The 9,048-nt window shown below is 35.6% G+C and overlaps 1 pseudogene across 1 annotated transcript; it reads left to right on the forward strand.

The window, feature by feature from the left end:
• Window positions 1-485: 485 nt before the first annotated feature.
• LOC18423179 (G protein-coupled receptor 1-like) lies at window positions 486-8,601 on the forward strand (annotated as a pseudogene). Its single transcript, XR_016053967.1, has 8 exons — window positions 486-638; window positions 2,832-2,863; window positions 3,131-3,305; window positions 4,063-4,160; window positions 4,818-4,918; window positions 5,067-5,123; window positions 7,198-7,317; window positions 8,416-8,601. The product of XR_016053967.1 is annotated as a G protein-coupled receptor 1-like (transcript).
• The last annotated feature ends 447 nt before the right edge of the window (window positions 8,602-9,048 follow it).

A 9,048-nucleotide genomic window follows, 5' to 3' on the forward strand; every position in this document is an offset into this window, starting at 1 on the left:
GCAAGTATTTGGATTTTAAGACGTGTTTTCTTCACTTGAGTCTTACATTCGATGTTTAAATTTTGTAAAAGATCGCAGATTTTTTTAGGGGTTTCAGAGTAAGTTTCAGACCATTTTAATACCGAAATAGTGGGGAAAATTTATGCAAAAGATTGCTGAGATTCTTAGGATTTTTAGACTCTCTTTTGTTAGCTCAATTCCGAGCGCTTTAATGGTGAGAACGGTGCAATTTTTCTTTTCGATCGTCTCCTGAATTTCTCTCGGTTTGATGCCTGATTCTATGAGCTATTCATGTCGTTTCAGTGGTGCAAATGCTACAAATTCTCTGTTAGATGGAGCAAGATTTCTTAGGGGTTGGGGTCCTGTTTATTGAACTGGTCTTTCTCCTTTTTCATGGTAGAAGTGGCGGAAATCTCTGTGAAATATAGATCAAATGAAACTTTAGGGTTTCAGGGATTGTGCTTTTTATACTGAAAATGGCTTGAAACTTCTCCGCAAATGATCCACATATACTAGCTGCTGTTAATGTTGGAGCGTCCTTGTCTCTTGCTGGCTCGGCCTTCATTGTTCTCTGTTATGCCCTCTTGAGAGAGCTTCGAAAGTTCTCTTTCAAGCAAGTTTTCTTCCTTGCTTTATCTGTAAGTTCACTCTTTCACTTTCTGCTTAAAATGCAGGGAAAGTAAATAAGATTATCAGGATCTCTGTACTTGTTTATTCATCAGTTTTATTTGTTTAGTTTTTTCGTAATTGGATTTAATTTAGTCGAACTGTTGTCTTAGTTTGTTAAAAGCATAAAATTGCTATCATTTTCTTGAATCTAGTTGATGGTAGGAGAATCAATGCTTTGAATCCACTAGTTTTTCTTTCTTATTTTTAAGGAATTGAGTAATAGCAGAATTTTATTTATTTATTCAAAATGTTAGTTAATTACATGCATCTAATAGTGAGTGGAACTACCACTGAAACCGAGCACCAAAGGGTGCTCGCTTGGAGAATCTGGTATGGCAGGACTAGGCGAAATCTTTAGGGACAACCAGTGTCCCTCGATCTTACCTTTCTCAGAGCCCATGGGCATGGTACTTCGTACTAGGCGGAATTTTTAGGGACAACCAGTGTCCGTCGATCTTATCTTTCTCATATCTTTCTCAGAGCCCATGGGCACGGTACTTCATCAATGGCCAAAATCCTTGCTGTTTTGAAGGGACTGAAATTATTCAATAGCAGGTACTTCATCAATGGCCAAAGTCCTTGCTGTATGGTGGGGACTACATTTATTCAATAGCAGCTGGGGTAACTCACTGGTTATTGAGGGGATTTGAAAAACATAATCAATTGGGTAAATAAAATCTTCATTTGCCCATGGAGATGTCCGGATTTTTGTACAGATTTTTGTGATAAGTGCATATATCAATGTGACATTCCATCATATGTTGACATTCCATCATATTTGGTTTTTGAGATGGCTCTTCCCCACTTTTCTGCACAGTATACTGTAGACTGCAACTTGTACATGTAACACCTTTATCTTCAACACAGTATGGTCACCCTTTTTCAGAAGAAAAATATAGTAAGTGGAACTGTGCAACTTATTCTTCTCCTTACCAAATTTTGTTCCGTTTTAGGTCTTATTTTCCTAATTGTGTTGGGAGTTGGTAGAAGACGAACTTTTGCTTAGTGAAAGGGAGGGTCGGTTATCTGCTGGTTACGTTAAAATATTAAAATTTTGCTTCTTTTTTTTTTTCCCTATTATATCATTAATTTTATCTGTAATTTAAATCTCACTTTTGGTAATTGATTGCCCGTTGTTTGGGAAATGGAAGATTCTCATCATCTTAAGGTATGCTTATGCCATGACTATAAAGGGAAGAAAGAAATCTTTATGTCGTGGTAAAGCAATAAAGTAAAGAGAAAGTATATATGATAAGACCGCATACTTTTGACACTAGGTCACAATGACCCCTTGCCATCAGATGCGTAATCGGATGGCTAGAGGTACGCTATTGATTCTGCAAATTTGCAAGAAAACATTTCTCGAAATTTTTGACCTAGTCTTAGCTGCCAGGATTCAACTCTAATGGCAAGGGGTGACTGTGACCTTACACCAAAGGAAAAATGATCTCAGTATGTATAATCCTTAAGCTAAAATGGAATAAAACTTATTAATAATGGAAGAGTTCATATAAAGAGAATAAGTAAAGAGAAAAAGGTGATATCTCTAGCTTGTGGTTAGCAATAGATCTCTTTGAGAAAATTTTTACACATTACAAAACTTTTAAATTTAAATTTAAATTTCAGATTTTAAATTTCATTCGGAGTCTCTTTTGATGACTGCATTTGGTGCTCCTAATTTTATCTTGACGAGTTTATGTGGTAAAGTTATTGTGGTTGAAGTATGAAAGATTTCTGTTCTGAATAATCCCGACAAATAGTGAGGGTCATCACTTCATTGTGGTGACGGACCATATCTTTTTAAATATCTTCCCATATGTTCTGCTGAGGAACAAATGTGCACTTAATTATATGTGGTTTCCACTTGCTTTCTGGCATGATTGAGAAAGTTTTGTTGTGAGGGCCATCACTTCATTGTGGTGATGGACCATATCGTTTTAAATATCTTCCCATATGTTTAGCCGAGGAACAAATGTACACTTAATTATACGTGGTTTCCACTTGCTTTCTGGCATGATTGAAAAAATTTGTCGTTTATCTTGTCAGCTGTATTATCATATGTTTTCTTGATTCATGATGGTTCAAATATCCATGGTTATATTTTATAAAATGGATCTTGATTTGACATATCGACTGACAAATTGTATATGTTTATTATGCAGGATATGTTTTGTAGCTTCTTCAACATAGTTGGGTATGTTTCTTCCATTTATAATGGGTCAATAACACTAAACATAGTTTTGAGTGCATATGGGCAACTATCTACCTCTATTATTCACCTAACACCTCAAACAAGTTTTCTGTAGGACCTAGTTGCATATCATTAGTTGAAAAATTATTACAGTTTAATAATATCTTATTCAGCAGAGGAATCATTTGAATCTAGACATTGTTGTTGATTTTGAAAATAACATGCTATACTTAGGGTTAACTTAGCTGGATATCCCATCTTTTGTTGCAGGGATCCTACTAAATGATTTTTTTGCTATGCCCAGGGCTATACCACACATTTATTTGTGTGGCTTCTTTTCTCTGGACAACGGCAATTGCTTTCACACTCCATCGTACTGTTGTCAGGCATAAAACTGATGTTGAAGACCTAGACCTAGGGCCGGTGTTTCACCTTTATGTTTGGGGTATGTAGCATGTGCTATAACATGGCCATGATGCATCCAGTTTACTTATTTGGCATCTCATTGTCATCCAAGGCAATGCTGACTGGTTCTTCATGACGCCCATACAATATATATTAATAATCCATAAGGATAGGTTTAAACATGTAGTAAGATAAATTGCATTCCTATATATAGTGCACTAAGAGAGCACTTTCTATGGGAAATTGCATTCCTACATATAGTGCACTAAGAGAGCACTATCTACGGGAAGCATGTGTTCAAATCCTATATGCTAGTACGTGAGCATGCAGATACACACACATACTCAAATAGACGAATGCAGGATATTGTATGGACCTCCCATATATGCCTCAATGTTTTCTACATTGCCTTGTCCTTGCTACCACCTTTAGATTATAAAAACCTTTAGCATTAGCCAGTCTGATCCTTCCTGTACCATAGTGGTAATGGTTCATCTCAAAAACTGGGTTGCAATATGAGTTTTCAGATTTACCTGTGGAAAACAAGAAAAAATAAGAAATGTTCCTTCTTTTTATATTTGTTTGGTTTTTGGAATGCTTGTTACATTGGGCTTTAAACTATTGGTATCATGACTGTTGGCAATACCATTCTCTGTTTTATGTTTATTGACACTTACTTTGGTATATTTATGTCATAGTTGTTATTCTCTTCTCATGGAAAAGGCTATGATGATGATGATGATGATTATCTTCTCATGGAGTTTTGACTTGAGGTTCTTCTCTGGTTCATTTGACAGGAACTTCACTTGTCATGACTGTCATACAGTCAATAGCCAATGACTATGGTCATGTGGGTGCTTGGTGTTGGACTCAGACAGCTGGCCAAACAGGAAAGGCATGCCACAATTTAGTTGTTTGATAGCAAAGTTTGAGGCACTATTATCCAGGCTCTGGTTCCCATAAGGATTTGTCTCAAAATTTTTTTGGATAATATATTTGTTGCATGAAAACCAAACTATCTTCGACTATCCAAAGATGAAACTTGATCCGTCTTGCCCTTTAACTAAAGCAACTTTTTTCTTTATTGTTGGTACTACCATTTCTTTTTTTTATTATTGGTATGGTTTGGTAGCATCATAATGATGAGAAATTGTTTTTTCTCAACCTAAAGTGTACTATTTAGGGCAACAGCCAACTCGTTGTGATATCCTTTGGTTGTTTGTTGCCAATGATCTAGCATTTATTCATTCCCCAGATTGCTCCTTGATGGACATGATCAAGTTTCATCATATATTCTTAGGAATTTTTAATTGGCAATAATGATAGTTCTTTCTCTTTTTACTTTTTCCAGAAGAGTCCATGCTGCAGACCTTAGGATCATTTTTTCCAAATGGTTGAAATTGTAGGACATTCCTGTTAAAAATCCTTTTCGAATCTATTCCTTTAGTAATTTTTCATATAACAATATCTGTGATTCTTTTTATTGCAGTTACTGTTATGTGTATTTGTTATGCAGATGAATTCAAATATGCATTTTGGATTGTTTTTGCAGGTTGTTCAACTTATAACATTTTACGCTCCTCTTTGGGGAGCAATTCTTTTCAATGGATTTACATACTTCCAAGTCATCCTCATGCTGAATAATGCAACTCGTGTATGTTATTTTGTTCCTGAAAGTGAGCAGTACTATAGGCACATAAATGTTAAAGTGAATCTTGGGTCTTATGACAACTATCAACTATGTTTCTGCAAAAGTAGTTATTGTATGGTTACTTGATTCTAGATGGAAAATCCAAAACCTGATGGCAGTTAGCATGTCAGACCGAACAAACCAATCTGATACAAGGGCAGATATGAAGTTGTTTTCTTTTAGCACATTTACATTTTAACAACATTATACGGACTCGTAATGGTCCTAGTTTCTAATAAATTGCTATTCTTTCCGTGATGCACTTCTTGGGAGCCATAAAATGCATATGTCCTCACTTTCAAGAACTAATCCTGCTGCTCCAACGTACCCCTCATATATTGGTAAAGGGATCCAAATGCACTCCCTATCTAGTACCATTTGAATGATGACGTAATATTTGTCATGACCACATGCTTTTTGTCAATCGAGGGGAAAAGCCCCACTGCCAACTACACATACCATCTGTCTTTCTCTACAAATCTCATATCGATCTCCTCCGAAATGCCACCAACCTCCTTTTTAATGGGAATATGAACGTGGCCCCCGCCCTTGGAGCTTTATGTATTTCCTTGATGGTTTTACTTGTTTAGTTCTATCAAGTCCTCTGTCAGACCCTGGCTTTGCTGTTGAGATGATTATCAAATTTTTGAACGAAGGCTCTTATGCCCTTCTAACCAATGTATTTCCTCGAGTATTTGTTCTTTCTTTTTTATTGCATTCCCAAAGTTGATTGTAAGGTTCACAAGGATGCTAGTGGGTCTTGGAGATGCCCACGATGATCAATGTTGTGCATTGTAGAGTTTAACACTCGCATGTGTTAAGGAAGTCTTGTCAAAGGTTATGGAAGCTCAATATGAATGACCCACATAGCAAGCACTGTTGATTTCTACCCCATTGAAAATCAATACAAATGTGCATAGGATGGGATGGGTGACCTCTTGGGAAGTCTGTGACACATATCATACTTAGAAACCTGCAAAGGACACTAGGAAAAAAATTGATTTAGCGTAATTGTTACAATGTGTTGAAATTGCTGTGGAGCATTCTTCAGTTTTGTTAGGAAAGAGAAACACTTTGGCAAATCAGCTACTTTGGATTACTAGGTTTTGAATTTTCAATTTTAATTAAAAAGCTCTACTTAAAATCACCGAGACTCATTATGCATCTCTTATAATAAAGTAAGAATTAGATATTGTTTTTTATAATTTGCATTAACATTCATGGACCACATCTTGGGTCGATAATCCAAGAAAATAGAGAGATTGAGGAAGATGTCGCACATAGAATTAGAGTTGGGCAGGCGAAGTAGAAATGTGTGATCGGAATTTTATGTGATTGCTGCATACCAATGAAGCTGAAGGTCAAGTTCTATAGAACAGTTGAGAGACTAGCTTTGCTTTATGAGGCGGAATGTTGGGCGGTAAAAAAACGATATACCCATAGAATGAGTGCTGCGGAGATGAAGATGTTGAGTTGTATGAGTGGCAAGACAAGAAGGGATACAATTCAAAATGAATACATTCGAAAAAATTTAGGTACATTACCAATAGGCAATAAGATGAAGGAGAGTAGATTTAGGTGGGCTGGCCATGTGTGGTGTAGACCCAGTGCAACATTTGTTAGGAGGTGCAAGTTAGTTCAAATGGAAGGCTTAAAAATGGAAGGAGTAGGCCCAAAAGGACATGGTTGGAAGTAGTGAGAAAAAGATATGGAGATTTATGGCCTCACAGAGGGTATGGCCCTTAATAGAGCACAGAAGGAATAGGAATTATGTAACCGACCCCAATTAGTTGAAAAAAGGCTAAGATGATGATGATGATTAAAAAACCATATCAATTATAAAATAGAAATTAAATATATAACCATATACTAGATTTTGTCACATTGTCACAACCATGTATCATCTGTAATCCAATATATGTATAGTAAATATAGACTTGAAATTAAGTTTCCTATATTAGAAATATTTCCCTGAACCCTAGTGGGGGTATTCTTTTAGCTGGAATATACCTGAGACAAGGGATCAATTCATTCTTCAAAACTAGTTAAACGAATTACAGAATTTATCGAGCTTATTTCAAACAATTGGTTCATCGTCCTATCTCTTCTGCAAATTTCTTTGGCATTGGTTCTCTAATCTTACTTAAACGTCCTCTTTTTGTTGATTGCGAGTTGTGCTATTGTTGCAATTTATTTTCCACAATCAGATTTTTATGATGACATGATCACATATAACTCCAAGGCTTTTGATCCTGATAGGTTCATGGGCATTTGGAACATCAATCGTATCCATGATTTCGTTGAACCAAATCACAAAATATTTTGGCTTTCCTTTCTTGATGTTGGAATGGCTGCACTAATGGTATGAATAATCTCATACTCTTATCTTGTTCATGAATGTCATCAATTATAGTTAATTGGTTGCAATCTAAATTGAAGATGTCAATCTTCGGAAAAGAAAAGCTGTATGTTTGTAGCATTATGCTGTTAAATATCTAAACGTCTGCTTGATGATTGATTGAAATTATTGATCTATCATGATTTGGGCACCATTTGCTCTTATCCTTCTGGCCCTGCTCTTTCTTATCCAACGGACTAGATTGCTTGCATACACTATGTAATCTAGTTTCCATCTGCCATTTTTGGACTGCCTTGCCACTGGTTCTAGTCCTCTCTTACGAATCCTCTCTTACATGAGTGAGCTTTAATATATTTTGTATCATTATCACTTGTGCATAATTCTTATTAATGGAATCAGGCTTTGTGATTGACTCTATACCTCAAAGATGTTCTTGTTTGTTTCAATAAACCTCTGATCTTCCCTTTAGTTCATTTTTTTTTTTGGTTGTATCCATGTGGTTGACGAACGAAGGCTTCAAGATCAAATTGATTGAAAAATGTTCCTAGCAAATTCAATCAGTCTTTCACGTACCTTTGCATATCATTTCTCATTATAGACACTCAGAGAAGATGGTAAATAACTTTTCTCATTGTAAACACTCAGCGAAGGTGGTAATTTATATTTTATGATCGTTCTGAGATTCTCCTATGTCCTGATGCATCACATACTTTTGGAATCTTTTATAGGAATAGCATTCCTGTTCTGGATATGGTGATTCCTAGTGTTTTATGGACTACCCATGGCTAATAAAACCGGACCCTTTTTTAAGCATTTCTAAAGCAGAATCAATGGTTGGATACCTTTACAGTTTTAGATTACTATATTTAATAGAATAATGACTTTTTTTGTTGCAAACGTCACAATTGTTCTTTTCTTTTTTCTAAATTGCCAACGGTCACAGGTTAATATTGAGATCTCTACTGTATCTGTTGTCCGTGGAAATTTGACATAAAATAGTATGGTACTTTTGTTGCAAAAGTAAATGATTGATGTTCAGATTTATACAGTATTTCTTGTATATTAAAATTTGAGATTAGAGATCCTATTTCACTGTTTCAGGGATTGTTTAAATCAATAGCATATGGTCTTAATGCCTCAGTTCGACGGGCAATTTGTGAAAGACTTGATCAATAAGTTCAATAGTAGTGAATCAATTGGTTGTGTGTGTGTGCACACGCGCAGCTCCACGCATGCGTACGCACGCGCATATATATATAGATAGATAGAGAGAGAGAGAGATGGAGAGAGAGGGAAAGAAATTTTTGTTAGCCAAAGTGCTAACAGAGCAGTATTAGTATAACTATTAGTATAACTACCGAGATTGAATCTGGGCCAAGCAAATGGCCAATTTTGTGACTCTGGTTTATTTTTAATATTTATAAGTTCAATGGACCTCATTTTTAGGTGTAGGTGCGCCCCATCAAGGAGAACCAGAACCAAAGTAAAAATAAAAATATGAAAAATGAACATTACTATAATACGCTGTCTTCTTGTGGCCACCAAAATGAGCGGCCTATGTTAATTGAGTTAAAAAAAATATTTTATAGGTTTGTGTTTTCAATTTTTTTTTTTTTTTTGTGATTGTTCATTAGATTGAAAAGATTGTATATTTCAAAATTTGGATCAAACAAATGGTCGTAATAAGGTTTTTTAAGGTTGTTGCATCATATTACTATACAACGGTTGCATGAA

This window comes from Amborella trichopoda, chromosome 4 (assembly GCF_054954075.1).
Source record: "Amborella trichopoda isolate Santa Cruz 75 chromosome 4, AtrichopodaSantaCruz75HAP2 v2.0, whole genome shotgun sequence".
In the NCBI taxonomy this organism is placed as follows: domain Eukaryota; kingdom Viridiplantae; phylum Streptophyta; class Magnoliopsida; order Amborellales; family Amborellaceae; genus Amborella; species Amborella trichopoda.